This window comes from Mirounga leonina, unplaced genomic scaffold, assembly GCF_011800145.1.
Source record: "Mirounga leonina isolate KUSES-001 unplaced genomic scaffold, KU_Mleo_1.0 Mir_204, whole genome shotgun sequence".
NCBI classification, from domain to species: Eukaryota; Metazoa; Chordata; class Mammalia; order Carnivora; family Phocidae; genus Mirounga; species Mirounga leonina.
This window is the reverse complement of record NW_023270513.1, coordinates 17,081,620-17,099,544: the sequence shown is the minus strand read 5'-3', so window position 1 is coordinate 17,099,544 and position 17,925 is coordinate 17,081,620. Positions and strand designations below refer to the sequence as shown.

At 35.8% G+C, this 17,925-nt stretch overlaps 1 protein-coding gene and 1 non-coding gene across 2 annotated transcripts in view; both read right to left on the bottom strand.

Annotated features, from left to right (window-relative positions):
• Positions 1-17,925, bottom strand: part of DACH2 (dachshund family transcription factor 2) — a 373,931-nt gene that overhangs the window by 195,842 nt on the left and 160,164 nt on the right. The gene's annotated exons all lie outside the window — the stretch shown is intronic.
• Positions 15,777-15,857, bottom strand: LOC118026116. Its single transcript, XR_004683476.1, has one exon. It is a non-coding gene; the product is annotated as a small nucleolar RNA SNORD55/SNORD39 (small nucleolar RNA).

Below are 17,925 nucleotides of genomic sequence, written 5' to 3'. Positions count from 1 at the left end.
CTCTCAGCTCAGGGTTGCCATAAACTGTGATCTGTGGCACAGTCGGGCCACTGCACTTCCAGCAGGGACCCAACAAGCGGCAGATCTAGGGAGACTCCCCTTCCTCCCCCGGGAGGAGCAGTGCAGGAGCGCACCACAGGAATCTGCTGGGTTTGAAGACTCCACACGGGGTCATGAGCCAGAGATAGAAACACTCAGTCACAGGCAGGGTGAGCATGGAGTGCGGCCAGAGACTTGGGAGATGAGGGTGATTGACTGCTTTTCTCTAGGGGCTCACTGAGGAGTGGGGCTCTGGGTTCTCGGCTCCTCTGGGGTGGAGATTGGGAGGCCACCATTTTATTTTTTTATTTTTATTCTTTTTAAGATTTTATTTATTTATTTATTTATTTATTTATTTATTTATTTATTTAAGATTTTATTTATTTGTTCATAAGAGACAGAGAGAGAGGCAGAGGGAGAAGCAGGCTCCCCGCTGAGCAGGGAGCCCGATGCGGGACTCGATCCCAGGACCCTGGGATCATGACCTGAGCCGAAGGCAGACGCTTAACCATCTGAGCCACCCAGGCGCCCTAAGATTTTATTTATTTATTTGACAGAGAGAGAGACAGCAAGAGAAGGAACACAAGCAGGGGGAGTGGGAGAGGGAGAAGCAGGTTTCCCGCTGAGCAGGGAGCCCGATACAGGAATCGATCCCAGGACCCTGGGATGATGACCTGAGCCAAAGGCAGATGCTTAACCATCTGAGCCACCCAGGCGCCCTGGGAGGCCACCATTTTAACTCTCATCCTCCAAAGTTGTATGGAAAGCTTGCAGGGAACAAACCTCCAGAGAGCAAACCCGAGCAGATTACTTAGCCCGGCCTGAGACAGGACGGGGCAATTCCACCTCCGGCAAAGATATTTGAGAACCACTGTAACAGGCCCCTCCCTCAGAAGACCAGTAAGAACAGCCAGCCAAGACCAAGTTTACCAATCAATGAGAACGGCAGAACTCCAGAATGTGGGGAATACTGCACATAGAATTCATGGTTTTTTCCCCATGATTCTTTAGTCCTTCAAAGTTAATTTTTTTTAATTTTCTTTTTTTTCTTTTTCTTGGTTCTTTTTTTTTTTAAATTTTTCTTTTTCCCTTTTTCAACCAACATCATATCAATCCCTTTATAAAAATCTTTTTTATTTTTCATTTTGAGAGTCATATTCTATCCCCTTATAGTAGTTAACCTTATTTTTGGTATATATATAAGTTGTAATCGGGCGCCTGGGTGGCTCAGTTGGTTAAGCGACTGCCTTTGGCTCAGGTCATGATCCTGGAGTCCCGGGATTGAGTCCCACATCGGGCTCCCTGCTCAGCGGGGGGTCTGCTTCTCCCTCTGACCCTCTTCCCTCTCGTGCTCTCTGTCTATCATTCTCTCTCTCAAATAAATAAAATCTTAAAAAAAAATAAGTTGTTCTCTCTTTAAAATTTTGGGATACAGTTTCTTTGAACAGACAAAAATATATCCTAAATCACTAGTGTATGGCTTTGTTCTAGTCTCCTGCCCTATCACATTCTCTCCCTTTCTTTTTTTAAATCCTCTTCTTCTTTTTTTAACCAACTTCTTATCAATTCCTTTTATAAAATCTTTTATAATTTTCATCTTTACAATCATATTCCATCCCTTCATCATATTTACCATTATTTTGTACATATGTAAGTTTTTCTTCCTTTTAAATTTTGGGAGGCACTTTCTTCTAACACACCAAATACACCCAAAATCTAGTGTGTGTCACTGATCTATGCACCAGCCTGATTATATTTGACATTTTCTGTTTTTTTGTTTGTTTGTTGTTGTTATTACTTTTAACTTCTTCTTTTTCTTTTTTCTTTATTTTTTCTTTCTTTCCCTTTCTTTTCCCCCGGTTTCAGGTCTCTTCTGATTTGTTTAGTGTATATTTTTCTGGGGTTGTTGTTACCCTGTTAGCATTTTGTTCTCTCATTCATCTATTCTCCTCTGCACAAAATGACAGGACAGAAAAAAATCACCTCAAAAAAAAGAACAAGAGGCAGTACCAACTGCCAGGGACTTAATCAATATGGACATCAGTAAGATGTTGGAACTAGAGTTCAGAATGACGATTTTAAAGATACTAGCTGGGCTTGAAAAAAGCACGGAAGTTATTAGAGAAACTCTTTCTGGAGAAATAAAAGAACTAAAACTAACCAAGTCAAAATCAAAAAGGCTATTAATGAGGTGCAATCAAAAAAGGAGGCTCCAACTGCTAGAATAAATGAGGCAGAAGAGAGAATTAGTTATATAGAAGATGAAATGATGGAAAATAAAGAAGCTGAGAAAAAGAGAGATAAACAACTACTGGATCATGAGGGCAGAATTCGAGAGATAAGTGATATCATAAGATGAAACTGTATTAGAATAATTGGGATCCCAGAAGAAGAAGAAAGAGAGAGGGGGGCAGAAGGTATATTGGAGCAAATTATAGCAGAGAACTTCCCTAATTTGGGGAAGGAAACAGGCATGAAAATCCAGGAGGCACAGAGAACACCCCCTCAAAATCAATAAAAACAGGTCAACACCCAGACATCTAATAGTAAAACTTACGAGTCTCAGAGACAAAGAGAAAATCCTGAAAGCAGCTCGGGAGAAGAGATCTGTAACCTACAATGGTAGAAACATTAGATTGGCAACAGACCTATCCACAGAGACTTGGAAGGCCAGAAAGGACTGGCATGATATATTCAAAGCACTAAATGAGAAAAATATGCAGGCAAGAATACTATATTCAGCTAGGCTGTCATTGAAAATAGAAGGAGAGAGAAAAAGCTTCCAGGAAAAACAAAAACTAAAGGAATTTGAAAACATGAGACCAGCCCTACAAGATACATTGAAAGGGGTTCTCTAAGCAAAGAGAGAGCCTAAAAGTAACATAGACTAGAAAGGAACACAGATAACACACAGTAACATTAACCTTACAGGCAATACAATGGCATTAAATTCATATCTTTCCAAAGTTACCCTGAATGTAAATGGGCTAAATGCCCCAATCGAAAGACACAGGGTATCAGACTGGATTAAAAAAAAAAAAAAGACCCACGGATATGCTGTCTGCAAGAGACTCATTTTAGAACCAAAGACACCCCCATTTTGAAAGTGAGGGGGTGGAAAACCATTTACCATGCTAATGGACACCAAAAGAAAGCTGGGGTGGCAATCCTTGTATCAAACAAATTAGATTTTAAAGCAAAGACTATAATAAGAGATGAGGACACCAAATCATACTTAAAGGGTCTATCCAACAAGAAGATCTAACAATTGTAAATATCTATGCCCCTAACATGGGAGCAGCCAGTTATATAAGCCAATTAATAAGAAAAGCAAAGAAACACAGTGACAACAATACAATAATAGTGGGGGACTTTAACAGCCACCTCACTGAAATGGACAGATCTTCTAAGCAAAAGATCAACAAGGAAATAAAGACTTTAAATGACACACTGGACCAAATGGACTTCACAGATATATTCAGAACATTCCAACCCAAAGCAACAGAATACACATTCTTCTCTAGTGCCCATGGACTTTCTCCAGAATACATCTTATCCTAGGTCACAAATCAGGTCTCAACCAGTATCAAAAGACTGGGATCATTCCCTGCATATTTTCAGACCACAATGCTTTGAAACTAGAACTCAATCACAAGAGGAAAGTCGGAAAGAACTCAAAAACATGGAGGCTAAAGAGCATCCTACTAAAGAATGAATGGGTCAACCAGGAAATTAAAGAGTTTAAAAAATTCATGGAAATGAATGAAAATGAAAACACGACTGTTGAAAATCTTTGGGATGCAGCAAAGGCATTCCTAAGAGGTAAGTATATAGCAATACAAGCCTTTCTCAAGAAACAAGAAAGGACTCAAATACAGAACCTAGCTCTACACCTAAAGGAGCTGGAGAAAGAACAGCAAATAAAGCCTAAACCCAATAGGAGAAGAGAAATAATAAAGATCAAAGAAAAAAATCAATGAAATAGAAACCAAAACAACAGTAGAACAGATCAACAAAACTAGGAGCTGGTTCTTTGAAAGAATTAACAAGATTGATAAACCCCTGGCCAGACTTATCAAAAACAAAAGAGAAATGACCCAAATAAATAAATCATGAATGAAAGAGGAGAGATCACAACCAACACCAAAGAAATACAAACAATTATAAGAACATATTATGAGCAGCTATATGCCAGCAAATTAGAAAATGTGGAAGAAATGGATGCATTCCTAGAGATGTATCAACCCCCAAAACTGAACCAGGAAGAAATAGAAAACCTGAACAGACCTATAACCCTGAAGGAAATTGAAGCAGTCATCAAAAATCTCCCCAAAAAAAAAAAAATCTCCCAACAAACAAAAGCCCAGGGCCAGATGGCTTCCCAGGGGAATTCTACCAACATTTAAAGAAGAATTAATACCTATTCTTCTGAAAGTGTTCCAAAAAATAGAAATGGAAGGAAAACTTCCAAACTCGTTTTATGAGGCCACCATTACCTTAATCCCAAAACCAGACAAAGACCCCCATCAAAAGAAGAATTACAGACCAATATCCTTGATGAACATGGATGCAAAAATTCTCACCAAAATACTACCAATAGGATCCAAGAGTACATTAAAAGGATTATTCACCATGACCAAGTGGGATTTACCCTGGGCTGCAAGGTTGGTTCAACATCCTCAAATCAATCAATGTGATACAATACATTAATAAAAGAAAGAACAAGAGTATTATGATCCTCTCAATAGATGCAGAAAAAGCATTTGACAAAGCACAGCATCCTTTCTTGATCAAAACTCTTCAGAGTGTAGGGATAGAGAGTACCTACTTCAATATCATAAAAGCCATCTATGAAAAACCTACAGCGAATATCATTCCCAATGGGGAAAAACTGAGAGCTTTCCCCCTAAGGTCAGGAATGCAGCAGGGATGTCCACTATCACCACTGCTATTCAACATAATATTAGAAGTCCTAGCCACAGCAATCAGACAACAAAAAGAAATAAAAGCCATCTGAATTGTCAAAGAAGAAGTCAAACTCTCACTCTTTGCAGATGATAGGACACTTTATGTGGAAAATCCAAAAGACTCCACCCCAAAACTGCTAGAACTCATACAGGAATTCAGTAAAGTGGCAGGATATAAAATCAATGCACAGAAATCAGTGGCATTCCTATTCACCAACAACAAGACAGAAGAAAGAGAAATTAAGGAGTCAATCCCATTTACAATTGCACCCAAAACCATAAGGTACCTAAGAATAAATCTAACCAAAGAGGCAAAGAATCTGTACTCAGAAAACTATAAAATACTCATGAAAGAAATTGAGGAAGACACAAAGAAATGGAAAAATGTTCCATGCTCATGATTTGGAAGAACAAATATTGTGAAGATGTCAATGCTACCTAGAGCAATCTACACATTCAGTGCAATCCCTATGAAAATACCATCCACTTTTTTCAAAGAAATGAACAAATAATCCTAAAATTTGTATGGAAGCAGAAAAGACCCCAAATAGCCAGAGGAATGTTGAAAAAGAAAAGCAAAGCTGGTGGTATCACAATTCCGGACTTCTAGCTCTAATACAATGCTGTAATCATCAAGACAGTATGGTACTGGCACAAAAACAGACACATAGATCAATGGAACAGAATAGAGAGCCCAGAAATGGACCCTCAACTCTATGGTCAACTAATCTTCGACAAAGCAGGAAAGAATGTCCAATGGAAAAAAGATAGTCTCTTCAACAAATGGGGCTGGGAAAATTGGACAGCCACTTGCAGAAGAATCAAACTGGACCATTTCCTTACAGCACACACAAAAATAGACTCCAAATGGTTGAAAGACCTAAATGTGAGACAGGAGTCCATCAAAATCCTAAAGGAGAACACAGGCAGCAACCTCTTCGACCTCAGCCACAGCAACTTCTTCCTAGAAACATTGCCAAAGGCAAGGGAAGCAAGGGCAAAAATGAACTATTGGGACTTCATCAAGATCAAAAGCTTTTGCACAGCAAAAGAAACAGTCAACAAAACCAAAAGACAACCGACAAATGGGAAAAGATATTTGCAAATGACATATCAGATAAAGGGCTAGTATCCAAAATCTATGAGGAACTTATTAAACTCAACACCTAAGGAACAAATGATCCAATCAAGAAATGGGTAAAAGACATGTACAGACATTTTTCCAAAGAAGACATCAACATGGCCAACAGACACATGAAAAAGTGCTCAACATCGCTTGGCATCAGGGAAATCCAATCAAAACCTCAATGAGATACCACCTCACACCAGTCAGAATGGCTAAAATTAACAAGTCAGGAAACAACAGATGTTGGCGGGGATGCAGAGAATTGGGAACCCTCCTACACTGTTGGTGGGAATGCAAGCTGGTGCAATCACTCTGGAAAACAGTGTGTAGGTTCCTCACACTGTTCCAGGTTCCTATGGTGAGCACTGTGAGTTGTGTAAGACTGTCAAATCACAGTCCTGTACCTCTGAAACAAGTAATACATTATATGTTAAAAAAAAAAAAAGAAGATGACGATAATATTAAGGGAAAAATGAAGGGAGGGAAATCGGAGGGGGAGATGAACCATGAAGGACTATGGACTCTGAGAAACAAACTGAGAGTTTTAGAGGGGAGGGGGGTGGGGGGATGTGTTAGCCCAGTGATGGGTATTAAAGAGGGCATGTACTGAATGGAGCACTGGGTGTTATACACAAACAATGAATCATGGAACACTACATCAAAAACTAATGAAGTAATATATGATGATTAACATAACATAATAAAAAAATAGCATAGAATATTGCTGTTGTGGGAAGTTTCATTCAGATCCAGTATATCTTTGATATTTGTAATTTAAGCCCTTCTATTTATGAGCATTTAGATTAATCAAACTGGAAAAGCTTATGCTCTACATTTTGCTTAGTCTTATTTGTTTACTTGTAAGTTTAGTAAGGGGAAAAAAATCTCTATGATTTACCTAACAACAGAAACACAATTATTTTTAAGACAAGTTTATTATGAATATTTTTAAATATTATTTATAAGAACAAGAATTTTGAATGGAAAAAAGAACTTGGGTAGTTATTTTATAATGTTTCAGGTTTGTTAAATCTACGTGAATCCCTTTACAAATTAGAATGTGTTATAATAACCTATCACTTGAAATTTCATGTAAGTGTCCTTACGGAATGATGGTCCTAGTTCTCACTCTTTAGAGTAGAACAACCTTAACTTTTCCCTATAACAATTACATTTCTTATAAATTCAATGAAATATTTCCACAAGGATTTGTAACTCTGCAGATTCCCAATAAAAGAGATATATACAAAAAAAAAAAAAAGAAAGAAAGAAAGAAAATAAGATAGCCCATATAAGGCCTAATGCCACAGTTGAAAAAAGTCATTCAGGTGGGTAAGGCAGCATTACTGCGTCCAATATAGCTGTTAAAACACTTGTTTCATCTTCAGAAAAAGATGCTAAAATCCATGAGCTTAAAGTTATGAAAATATATCTAATTCAAAATACAATAAAAATACCTTAAGTAGAGAGAACTATATAGATAGTGCTATAGATAGATTTAAAAAAAATCCTTTTCATAGCTGCATTCTTTTTATATTATACATTTACCATATCATAAAGAAATAAATTCATAAAAATCATATAAAGCATGAATGGAGTGGAGTCAGACATACATACAGATTTGAGTGTGAAACATATGATCTCAACTGTCTATGAACTGAGTCCTAGATAAAGAAATATCCTGTTTTGAAACCAAGAGAAATGAATCACTATGAATTAAATAATTAAAATAAATTTACTTGGGAAAACCACTAAGATTTTTAAAAGAAAATAATGATGAATATAGCTAAGATATCCACTAAATTTTTAAGTGATCAAGGAGAAAGACTTATTTGCTCTCCAAATAGCCATTCAATGAACCATAGGCAGGATAGTTAAAAAAAAAAAAATGTGTCTGATAGTTGGACTCCAAATTATTCCTTTGAATACATTTTTCAAAGAAAGAAATAAAATATTGTGTAAAAATGCCTAATGTTAATCATTTAGCTACATTTTTTTACTATATATACATATATAGTAATATATATATATATCAGGCAAATTTTTTTGAGACAATATACCATTTTATTCCTTATAAAATATATTTCATATTGTTGCTATAAAAACATTACATTTCACATTTTTTAAACAATTTTCTTAACAGTAAAAATAATACTTGGAAGACAGCTGGGGGAAAAGGCGCCAATAAGACAAATTCACAGATGGGATTTATCTCCCTCTTCTCTTTTTTTTGGCCCCTGGTAAGGTCAGAACCTGGGAGGACCAGAAAGTAGCAGGACAGATTTCTTCTAACAAATGAAAGTTTTCCACATCCAAATTAATAATGCCCTCCAAGGAGTCAAGCTATAGGCTTACTACCACAACGTGGATATCACGCAAGACACTCTCTGAATTTACAAAATTGCTTTCACAACCAGCTTAAAAGCCAGATAATTCAATCCAAGCTATTTTCCTCGCTAGTCAGTCCATGAGCTTTGCCCCTGTGATCTCACTTGACCAAGATTATATATTCTGCAATAAGAGCTAGATGATCCTTAGCTGTCTTTAATAAGTTTTATCAGGAGCAGTGCAATAGTTAAAAAAAGTTTTAGAACCTTTTAGTTATGTTTCAATACTCATTTTCAAAATTCAGCAATATATGGATGTACAAAATTGATCTTAAAAATAATAGTGTTTAGGGCGCCTAGGTGGCTCAGTCGTTAAGCGTCTGCCTTCAGCTCAGGTCATGATCCCAGGGTCCTGGGATCGAGTCCCACATCGGGCTCCCGCTCGGCAGGAAGCCTGCTTCTCCCTCTCCCACTCCCCCTGCTTGTGTTCTTGCTCTCGCTGTCTCTCTGTCTGTCAAATAAATAAATAAAATCTTAAAAAATAATAATAGTGTTTAATGTTTGGAATTTTTAATTAAAATTGAATTTTTACATTATTTAATTATTTGAATTGGTCTCTTCATGATATGTATGGTATGCTCAGAAAAGAGGAATAGAATTTAAACAAATGAGTCCATTTTGCCTGTTCAGTTGCATAATTCAATTTATATTTACAATGGGATTCTCTGCTTATTGTTCTCAGCCTACTAAATCCCAACACATAACCACTATTAAGCTCAGACTCATTCCTATAAGGATGAAAGGTTAAATCTGCACTGACACGCCACACAGCTCAGTTTTTTTACGGCTGGCAGTGCAGACTTTAAAGGTAGCAAAAGATGTCTGGTACTTTTGGCCAATTTATAAACTTTTGTTTCCAAGTTGACAATCTGGCATAATGAATACATATAGAAAAAAATATCACCTATGCCTCACACTGAAAGCAAAGTATTTATGTTATATTTTAATAGTAATTTTTCAAAGTTTTACAAAATTATAGTAGCTCCAGAGTTATTGACATTGTAATACTATAGACATCTTAAATGTTTGGATTTGTCTATAATATTTTTTTGCATTAAGCTGTCAACAGTAATAATATGTTTTTTCCCAGCTTGTAGAACAGAAAACAGTACAAATCCAAACTCTAAAAGTGGGATGAACTGTTGATACATCAGTGTGGGAACAATTTATGCTATGCTTTCACACAAATTTCCTAAACTGGCCCAACATAATGGTGCACAATACAAAGTAGACTCGGAATATGGGGTTCAAATTAAGGAGCCTCAAGAGTATGTTTGGGAAGAAAAAGCTAGATATTATTATTTTCCAAGCTCAATTGATTAATTCAATTCATAAATGTTTACTTCATGCAGTCTAGATACATTTTACAAAGTAAATATGCAAAATTTAACCTATTGAAGAAACTGAGATGAGAAGGAATATTTCTGGGATGTACTTTGGTTAGGACAGTGTAGGAGATAGATTATGATATAAGATACAGTTACCCAGGAGTAGCCTAAGAAGAAAAAGATAAAAGGACATAGAGATCTGGAACCTTGGAATGCCATGGAAGCAGGCACCTTCATAGTTTTGTCCACTTTTCGCCTTCTTTGTCACTGACCAAAGGGATCAAATTTGTGGTCATTCCATTGAATTCAGCATCTAATGTGTATATGACAGAGATACCCACCCCCTAAGCAGAGCTGTGTCATAGAAAAGGTCAAAGATAAATCCACTAGCTCTTGTTAAAATATCTTTGGCTTGATCATAAGATATACTAAAGTGGCCTATTTTATTATTTTATATTTCATTTAAAGGTTGTTATTCATTTTTTGTTTATTTCACCCATTGCATCTTTGTAATAACATCTATAGATCATATGCTTCTGAAGATTAAATTCATAAAAATATACTTGTTATGTAATTATTTTGGCAAATAACAAATTTGTTGATCAAATGAAAAGAATTTTTTTAGATTTCTATTACTGATTTTTTGTAAATAATGCAAAAATGGCTTTTATTCAGTCTTATTTTTCCCAAATAAAGAAGTTGAATGTTTTAAAACACTGTTTTCTCATTGACATGTTCTTTTTTTTTTTTTTTTTGATGTTCTGTTTTCCAATTTTAAAGCATATTTTCAGTTTGGAGATAGACACAATAAATATTGCACAGTCTATTATTTGACAGGAAAGAAAAATAAATGATATTATATCTTTGAATACAGAATGTGTGCCCCTTGCTTCAAATGAAAATAGGACATTTATTATCATAAAATATCATGGCATGAAAGGATTTCCTGGCTACAGTGCTCAGTGGGAATATACTATCTAAAAATGTATTAATCTTTTGAGATGTGAACACCTGCACCTTTGTATTTTTTCTTTAAAATATGCGTTAGACTTTTACTATGTACCACCTTGATTATCTTTAAAAAAATATTAACAGCTTGCATCCACATACCAATGCCCAGTTACAAATTCCAAATGTTTTGTCACATTTCTTGTGAACAGTGCCATCTGCCAGAGGTGGCATTTCATGGCTATTTACTCTGACTCCCTCCAAGAATTCATCTGCCACTATCTAATGCTGCCTGAATAAAGGGGATTAAGACTCTGATACAACAGAGACTATTGATAATTTGGTATAATTGGGAAGAAATGAAGATAAATGAGGTTGAGGATGGAGAGGCAATTAGTTGAGCTGTCTGTACAGCTGTGTTCTCAGCCTATCTCCCCTGGCCTTTTCTTCAGCGAAGTATGTGCAAATTAACCATAATGACAAATACACACTTCCCAAAGCTCTTGTACTTTCTAAAAGTTGAGAATTCACTTTTCACTTCTGAAAACTGAGTTAGTTGTTTGGTAAAGTTGTTTTAACGTGGTCTTTTAATGTCCACATCACACAGGGCTACTGCACATGCTATACTTTAGGAATAATCCACCCTACACCCTATTTCCTTGTTTTCAGTTGATGTCAGGCTACTGTTTACAACCTCGGTACACTGAGGATTTAAAGCCTATTTTTCCTTAATTCTGGTCCAGTGTTTAGGACAGAATGGCAATGTTTTCTTTTTTACATGATTAGAAGCCAAGAACCAAAGAAAAGAAGCTTCTCTTTTAATTTTAGGAATACAGTCTGCAAATAGCATTCGTTTTGAGAGTTTTCAATGAAAAGGTAGGGTCTGCTTTACAAACGAGCTCTAATGGATCTTTAGAGACTGGCAAAACCAATATTTTCATGGATGAAATTTACATATTCATATTAAGGTCATTATTATTATGCTTCCTAAATGAAAATGACAACTCAGTAAAAAATTAACCACAAAAAATGTTTAGGCACTGATTAACTTAATTCTAAGATCCCTTTTCCTAAACACAGAAATGGCTATACCAGGTATTTAGTTAAGATGCTATCATAGGAAATAAATATTTTGATGTCTGGTATTTTGATTGATAGTTTTTCCTCTATTTTGTCATTGAAATTATTCTTATTATTTCTTGTGTTTAATAAAAAATCATATCACTGTGTGCCTCTCTATTGTTAGTCCTTGTAAGAAAACAATAAATCTGTACTAATAGATTTTAAAAAAGATTTAGAATATGTAACTGTACTAATAGAGTGTAGGGTGATGGATTTCTCCCCACATTACAAAAAAGGATGTATCAAGAAAATAAACACTTCCTCAATTTTGATTTGTTTCACTCACATAAGAAACTAGCCTAAAATTATTTATGTCAAAACAGTATACAAATTATAAATGCTTATCAACTCAGGCAAACGTGTCTAGTAGGATAACTCTTTATGGTTATATCCTTATTTCTTGAATATCACCAAATTAACCTTTTGATGGTTTCTATCTGAGCTGCCCAAAATGGTAGCCATTAGCCAAGTGTTGCTATTTAAATTATTTAAATAAATAAAATTAATAATTAAATTCCTCAATCACACTAGCCACATTTCAAGTGTTATATTAGTCACATGTGAATAGTGGTTATCATATTGGACAGCATGGAAAATAATTTTCATCATTACAGAAAGTTCTGTTGGTCACTGTGGTCTATATTTCAGACTTACTATCTCCCCATTAACACAAGTTAGTGAGATTGAACTGTGGGCAAAACTATGAATTTAAGAATAAATAAATCAAATACTGAATCTTCAATTTACAAAAGAGTTCAAGAGGCTCCTGAGTGGCTCAGTTGGTTTAGCATCTGACTCTTGGTTTTGGCTCAGGTCGTGATCTCAGGGTCATGGGATTGGGCCCTGTGTTGCGCTCCACACTTGGCAGAGTCTGCTTGTTCTTCTCCCTCTGCTCCTCCCCCCCTCAAATAAATAAATAAAATCTTAAAAAAAGAGTTCAGAATTCCTTTAATTTCCCCAGTAGGAGAGTAAGATGCTCCAGTTTAAATAGCCTCAGTTGATAAACAATTAGAAACACATTATGGTGTGTTTACAAAGCACCAATGTCTTTTTAAGACTTTAGAAAATTTTAGCAAAGGTTGTTCTTTTTTTCCTTATGCTGTGCCTTTTATTCCCATGATTTATTTATTCCATTACTAGAAGCCTCTATCTCTCTTTCTCCTTCACACATTTTGCCCATCCCTCCCACAACCATTAGTTTGTTATTTTTATAGGTCTGATTCTTTTTGTTTATTCATTTGTTGTTGTTGTTGTTGTTGTTGTTGTTGTTGTTGTTTTAGATTCTACATATGAGTGAAATCATATGGTATTTGTTTTTCTCAGTCTGACTTATTTCACTTAGCATAATAGGTTATGCTTAGGTTCAAATCATCATTTGAACCTCTAGGTTCATCCATGTTGCCACAAATGGCAAGATCTCATTCTTTTTATGGTTGTATTATATTCCATTGTAATATTCCTTAGCTAAATCACTGCCATTTTATCCACAATTCCCCTCAAATGAATCCATTAACCAACATATGGAGTGTGACAATGACAAGCCATCAGAAAGAAGTTTTAGGTTATAAATTCTGTAAGGTGATGACTGCGATATCAAAAGAATAATGTGCTATAATTTCTAAGGACTGTTTTAGAAATTAATAATCTGCTTAGCTGGTCTGAAAATATTAAATGTATTAGCACATGAGTTCATCATACTATTTAATGTATGCAGTAATATAATTCTAAAGAAAATCAGAGCAGATTAATATTTTCATCAGAATTTTTTTTTAATTGAGATGTGTCTTTTAAAAGAATTTACTGCACATTTTAAGTTTTTAATGGGCCTGGGTTTATAATAGAATTCAGGGACTAAGATACAATATATACAATGTTGATTTATAGGCAGTTTTTCTATAAATATGTTATTACATAATTTTTATATAAGTTGTTTCTAAAAATAAATATTTCTTTTCAAATAAGCAGTGTAAAAAGACAAGTTAAACACAAAATTTGGGGGAGTATTTACCTTTGGTGGGGAGGCAGAAGTATAGGAAAATGGATGGGCACAAAAATAGATGCAAGTTTTTGATAATGTTTTAGTTCTTGAGTTGCATGGTGGGTTCACTGACATTTATATTATTATACTTTATAATTTACATATATATTACGTATTTTGTATAGTTGAAATATTTTTTAAAATATGATAAGGGGAAAAATGGACACAATAACCTTTGGATACTCCATTTGGTTCTAAGAAGCAAATTATTTAACAGTAGGTTGTGTTACATGAGTGTGTAGGGCGAGACTTCTTTTAAGGCAATACTGATGGGATAGGAGTAAATGATGTGTCCAGATTCCCAGAGTGTACAAAACTAGTTTGGAACTGTTATTTCTTTATGAGATAGAAATCTTGTATTTTCAAATAAGACAAACCAAAATCCAGAAAAGTAGCTGATTTGTAATTTGTGCAATGTCATTTCTAAGCCAGAAAAGATAAACACTGGATACCCAAAATATTTCTATCCACAATGATGTTATTTATCCTTAATAAGCTCAAATCAAGACTGAGCAGTCTTGATTTATATTGACCATCATTGTAGTCTTGAGTTATACTGAACATAATTCTAGTCTGCTCTTTTGACCATTCGGCTATAAAAGATGAAAACAACCATACAGGGGCACCTGGGTGGCTCACTTAGTTAAATACTGGGCTTTGGCTCGGGTCATGATCTTATGGATTGTAGGACTGAGGCCCACAACTGGCTCCATGCTCAGGGGGGAGTCTGCTTGAAAATACTCTCCATCTGCCCCTCTCCCCACTCACACACACTCTCTCTCACTCAAATAAATAAATAAATCTTAAAAAAAAAACCAAACATACATATACACCAGTAAAAATCAGTTCAAGATGGAATAAGATCAATGGTGAAGCCTTTACAACCTTCTTTTCTGGTAGAACACTTGGACATTTACAGTGAATTGTGACTTTCCAAGTTGTCAAATGAGAGACTGTGGCTAGGTAGGGACAAGTGATTTCTTTTTTGAGAGTCTGTAAAGTTGACTTTCAAACAACAGTAATAAATGATGCCCTCTAAATGCACATGTAAAGATGAACTTATGATGAATTTTGGCTGTCACTGAGAGTGCAAAGGAAAGAGCAGAAGGTTGCAAGAAGTCTTTACAGTTCTGGGGAATTATGTAAGGAACAAAATTATCCAAAGATTCTTCCTCTATAACACTTTTGGTGTCAATGTTAAATAAGCTAAAACTAGTTAAATTGATATTACTAAGTTAATGCTTTTTTTTCTCGTACAATGCATGGATTTTAACAGACATGCTAATGTGGAATATAGCTGATCTTAATTGAATTAGAAGCTATCACATATATACAATTAGGATCACTGAGGATTGTAGTGCTAGAAAATAATTATATTTATCTCTAGCTTTATCCAGTCCATTTTATACTCATATAGCATATATGAGATAGTTTTTTGTCACTGTACTAAATAAAATTTAATTATGTCACTAAAAATTAAACATTCAATGCAAGTGAATATCTACTAAGCATTTGGATTGTGAGGCTGTTACTATTGACATCTTTAATATATATATTTTTTGAAAACACCTTATTCCTATTTATTTCTGTTACCAGTAATTCTGTCTGCACCAAATGGCTAGCTAGATAGCACTGACTCCACAGAAAAGAGAACTTAGCCACAATAAGAGGTGAATGAAAATGTGCTGGTTAGTTTGGTCATCATAACATTGTCCATACCCTACTCCTTCATTTCATAGATAAGAAGAAAAACAAATTCTAATTTGTACTTATAGTAGCAGTATATTTCAGCTGAAACTTCTTAAATTATCTTTTCTCCCCTACATGCTCAGCTCTCCAAGGTTGGCTTCCCCCATTGCACACTCAGGAGTTTACAGCATTACCGAGGTGTCATCAACTAAATGATCACTTTAATTATTTTTTGTTTTTTGTCTTTTTTTGTTTTTTTCTTTTTTCTTTAAATTCAATTAGCCAACATATAGTACATCATTAGTTTCAGATGCAGTGTTCAATAATTCATCAGTTGCGTATAACAACCTGTGCTCATCACATCATGTTAAATGACCATTTTTTAGATGGACAAAACTGATATTCACACAGACAAGAATGAAGATCATACTGTCACTTAGTGGCTGAACTGCTAAAACCTGTTTCTATTCTTCAGTCAAAAAGATAGGTATAGAGTTGTGTCCACACTAGGGCACAGGGTCAGGATAGGGATCAAACTCCAGTTGGAAACTAGGGTAGATTTTACAGGGGATATGAAGGAGGCACCTCTCCTCTGAGAGAAAAACAATCTCCATTCTTAAAATAAGTAAATAATCACCCTTCACATTTGATTTTCACAGCATGAAATCATGAGAGATAGATATAAAACTGCTTTGAAACAAAAAGTTCCATATAATCTGTATAAATATATTATTGCAATTATACAGAAAATCTTGCTAACCCCTTTTCCTCCCACACATATTTTGCCGAATTAACTTAAAAATTAAGAAAAAATGGGGCGCCTGGGTGGCTCAGTTGGTTAAGCGACTGCTTTCGGCTCAGGTCATGATCCTGGAGTCCTGGGATCGAGTCCCACATCGGGCTCCCTGCTCAGCGGGGAGTCTGCTTCTCCCTCTGACCCTCCTCCCTCTCCTGCTCTCTGTCTCTCATTCTCTCTCTCTCAAATAAATAAATAAAATCTTAAAAAAAAAAAAGAAAAAGAAAAAGATGGTCGCATCTCCCCATTAACACAAGTTAGTGAGATTGAACTGTGGGCAAAACTATGAATTTAAGAATAAATAAATGACCTTGTGGTCATTACATCCAGTCACAATTATACTTCCTTGGTATTAGAGTTTTAAGGTTGCTTTCTTTCTGACTTACATTGCATTCTTATCTTTAGGAATTTCCTAATTCAGTATAGTTTGTATAACTAATTCAACTAAGCATGATGAGATTCCCTGAGTATTTCCACAATTAGGTGGAAAAATGTAGATATGTTTAGGCTTATTCTTGTATATTTTTTAATTGCTTATTTTACTGACCATTCTAATCTGGCATTTCTGGATTTTATTTTATTTGAGCCTCTTTTTTATTTGCTATCATGACTTTTTACAGATTTCCAATGACTCCATTCCAACCATTACTTGACTTTTGCCTTTGGAATATCTAGGCCCCCATCGATTTAGTTTATGTTTTTCCAATTACTTTTAGATTTATATCTACTAACCAACACCCACCACTGCCCTCTTTCATTTATCCTGACACATGTTATCAAAACGATTAGCAACATATCAAAATATACTCAAAAGGGAGAGTTAAGATGGCAGAGTAGGAGGAGGACCCTATCCTTTGCCTCATCTGTTGAACACAGCTAGGTAAATATTCAGTCACTCTGAACATCCAATAAATTGATCTGAGGACTGACAGAATGAACTGCACAACTAGAGGGAGAGAAGAGACCACATCTTGGAAGATAGTAGGTGTGGAGACATGATTTGGGGGAGAAAAGGATCTCAGGTGCTGCAGAGGGGAGGAAGCCCTGGTCACAGAAAGAGACAAGAGATAAAAACAGACAGAGAAAGGGAGAGAGAGAGCAGTACACAGGGGATCGCACAGGGAAAACACTTCCCCAAAACCATTGACTGGGAAAACTAGAGGGGCTGATTATCATGAGTTTTACAAGCAATGGACCACAAAGACTGCAGTTTAGAAGTCTGTACCATGGCTGGTGGTTAGCCTGATGGGCACTGCAATGATGCTCCTGTGGAGGACAGCAGAGTCCCAGGAGCAGATGGTGCCATTAGAGACACCCCCTGAGAGGATAGTTCCCCCTTCTTGGAGTGCATCTGGGAAAGGTGGTATTGCCTCTCAGAGGACAAAAGAGCTGGTGGGCGCCTTTGTGCTACCACACCCTTTAAGCTTAGGGGTAGAGACACCTGCCTAGGGCAGCTAACCTGGACTCAGGCCTTTTGCTGTGCTT